This window comes from Bombus vosnesenskii, unplaced genomic scaffold (assembly GCF_011952255.1).
Source record: "Bombus vosnesenskii isolate JDL3184/JDL3185 unplaced genomic scaffold, Bvos_JDL3184-5_v1.1 scf7180000013406, whole genome shotgun sequence".
NCBI lineage: Eukaryota > Metazoa > Arthropoda > Insecta > Hymenoptera > Apidae > Bombus > Bombus vosnesenskii.
In genome coordinates this window covers 1-3,663 of record NW_022883029.1, presented here as the reverse complement: position 1 = coordinate 3,663, position 3,663 = coordinate 1, and the positions used below count along the sequence as shown (strand labels likewise).

Genomic DNA, 3,663 nt, shown 5'->3' with positions numbered 1-3,663 from the left:
AATTATAATTAATTATAGAAAATGAAATGCTTCATTATACGGATATTTGAAGTAATATTCTGTATTATACAGGGTGTCTGGTAATTGATACTGTGATAACCAGTGGTTAGTTAATGTGGTTAATAACCAGTGGTACAGAATAATACTATGTGAAAGGATCTGTTGAAAATATAGAACGAGAGATTTTCGTACGACGTTCGAGAGAATGAAATTCTGAAGCTTTGTCAGCTCGTGTTCACACGACATTCACGAAACATATTCAAAATTTATTTTCTCGAAAATACGAAGAATCATCAGTTACGAAACACTCTGTACTATATCACATTATTATATCACTATCGTATTGATAAGAAATGTCGATATTATAACTCCTTAAGACTCCCTTAATATTTATTTGCGATTCAGCTTAATATGTATTGGCCCTGTGTAATTTCAAGATTAAAAATATAAAAGAATTCATTCCTGATTACGATATCGTACATGATTTACAAAATCATCGACCGTCAAGGGTTAAATGAGAATTCTTTCGTCCAGAATTATTTTCCAGACGATCGAATTATTATCCATTGCATCACGAGGATCGAACTAACTTGTAGCCTTGAACAATTATGTACAGTTGAATCTCTAGCGTAGGAATATTTCAAAGAATCTCAGGTTTTGAGGAACGATAGCTGATATTTGCAACGAACAATAGTATGTCTTTTTAATCGGTAACTGAAAGCAGGGGCTAGTCTCATAAGTACGCGAATGATTCTAGTTGCTAGAATCATTGTTTAAAGGTGGTATAACGGAGATTGCGCGCTTAAGACGAACAGGTCGGAGGATCGAAAGGAACGAGATTGGAAATATTCGCGTCTCTTCGCGAATCAGAATTTTACTATTTCTAATTGAACACGTGACGGAGTTTCGATCTGTTTCAAGTAACATTTAAACCTGAGTGTTACGCCGGGCGACTCTCTGCCCGGCCCAGGTCACACACCGCGGATCATAACACTGAGCATTTTCAAAATTAACTCATTATCTATCAATTTTTCTTCTAAAATTTGTATATAATTCTATAAATTATTTACTGCTTTTTCCATTGGATTTAAACAGAACAATTTCGGAAGAATGTCGAACATTATGTTAATATCCTTTGTATTAAAAAAAATTCCTGCTTAAAAAGATCCTACAACTTTCATTTTATAATCTCAATTGGGTATGATGGTAGCTAATGAACGCTTAGCAATTAATTGTTTTAATGCATTCCATTTTATGAATGATCAGTAATTACGGATTCAAGGATACTTATTAGAAGTAATATTCTTATTATATCTAAATATATCAAATAGAGATATTTCTCGTATTAATACTGAAAGATCATAAAAAAGGAAATATCATAAAAGAATTTCAATTTTGATGTTTCATTAGAATAATATATATATATATATGTATGTATATATTTAAATTAAATAACAGAGATCTCAGAGTTTTCAAAGCATTCAACGTGTTGATGCATAAATGGATGATGAAAAAAAGCCACGTTGATCGAGCGAACGCAAAATACTCTTCGGTTTAAAAGTCGATCGAAACTCTCATTTCAAGTGTCGGCGATTTATGAATCACCTATATTGATACAAAGGCGATTCGTAATAAAGGAGACAAGTTGAAAGCTTGACAATGCGCGAAGACAGCTCTCTTTTTGTGTTTCGAGTCTCGTGGCAATCCTTTGTTATTCACGGTATTTCATAGTTAAATCAATTCAACTAGAGTATTCCTTCAACGAGAAAAGAAAAAAAAGAGCAAGAAGAAAAAGATATAGATCTTTCTTTTCGATTTTTAAAGCGAAAGATGCGTAAATACTATGGTATATTATTTCCTTATATATCGCTTCCTTTAATACATATATCCAATACTGAATTTAATTGTACATTTACATAAGATACTTGAATCGTTTCTCATTTCCAACACTTTACCGACGTTATAGTACGCGAAATAATTACATCGCAATATGTGAACGCAACGTAATTTAAATGCCGCGTTCTTAATTCTTTAAATTTCTTCACATTTTTATACAGTCATTCCAATTAAAAAAAGATACACTTTAAAGAAAATTATCTTGTGTGCAACAAAGCTACTTCGTCGATGAAGCGTCAATTAATTGCTTAAACGTATACCTTGTGTAATTTGACGATTCTTGTCTCTTTCACTGCAATAATCGATACTTCCTCCTAGTTTCTCTCAATAGCTCTCCAATCTCAATACGTTCGTAATATCTTAACATCTAACATCACACGCACACGTTTAATAACTATATTTACAACGAATTTGGCAAGTTTCACGCCACTGATAAGTTTCATGTCACTGACAAGTTTCATGCCATTGACAAGTTTCATGCCACTGGTAAGTTTCACCCTACTGGCAAATTTCGCGCCACTGGCAAGTTTCGCGCCGTCGCCAAATCTAACCGCTATAACCTAGTACAATCCATTTTTTGAACACTGCCAGTAAACGCTGGATTTGAAAGGCCTTTCTTCTTTCTATAAGATTTTTACAGCATTTTGCTCCTGTCAAATTGAAATAAACGATTATTAGTAAATTTATATTGACATAAGGCGGAGGAAGAATATTATAGAATCTATACTTACGAGGATATACACGGAACCCACCAGAAACTTTGTTCCTTGCCGAAGTCGTTACCCTCCTGTAGGGTTTCTGGTAATTCCTGGTTCAACGTTTCTGGCAAGCCAAGGGTCAGGAAGGCGTGTCCAAAAGACAGCAAACCGAGGGCAACCAGCGGTAAAGATGGATCAATGTCAGCCTAAATTAAATGAAAAATATTCTCCCTTTTATACGCTTCCCTTTATACCTCTTTTAGAAGTAATAGCGATTAATTCCGCTTTCCGCTAATTCCTTAATTTCCCTTCGATTTTCGGGAAATAAATGAATACTTCCATAAGTTCATTTTCGGTAATAACATTACACAAATAATAGTATACTTTGAGGTAAATTTATAATTCAAAACAGAATAACTTACACAATAATCAAGAGTGTCCTCGCAAATATTCCTCTTCGTATTTTCTGTATACTTAATATTCTTTTAAATATTAATAAAGAATATTGGTTAAAGACAGAATTTGAAGAAGTTGTCAATATACAAAGGATCATTGGTGTCACCTGTATAACGAGATTTTGTAAACATTCGTTTCATTTAGAAACGAAGCTATAGTGTAGTATCGCAAACCTGTAAATAATTACAGACAATAGAAAAGTTACATTTCCTTCGCAAAAAAACGAAACGGAGGAAAATATATCGAAAATCTATCTTGTTTCCGTGATTCGTAAGATCACAAGAAGAATCCATGGCCGACAAGGAACATAATTTTTCTACAAATTAAACCAACTTAAAAAAACGTATTTCAATAACAAATAATATTAGTCGTAAATTAAAAAAGAGGTTGAGTAATTTTCGGATCGTAGAAATACGATGTCGTTAACAGAAATTTCGATTCACTTATCAGATAAATAATGTAAGGTCCCAAAATGTGGGCGATATAACCGATGATATGGATCAAAGACACGCCCTGAGCTCTCACCACAGTCGGCGGCATTTCCGCTGCATATTGGAAACCAATATTCGCGGCGATATTCACCCCAAGACGCGCTATAATCGCCATGGCAACC

The 3,663-nt window shown here is 33.8% G+C and overlaps 1 long non-coding RNA gene across 1 annotated transcript; it reads right to left on the bottom strand.

The window, feature by feature from the left end:
- Positions 1-2,533: 2,533 nt before the first annotated feature.
- LOC117237918 lies at positions 2,534-3,370 on the bottom strand. The gene is made up of 3 exons (XR_004494079.1): positions 3,017-3,370; positions 2,628-2,800; positions 2,534-2,546 (listed from the first exon to the last, which is right to left on the bottom strand). It is a non-coding gene; the product is annotated as an uncharacterized LOC117237918 (long non-coding RNA).
- Between the last annotated feature and the right edge of the window lie 293 nt (positions 3,371-3,663).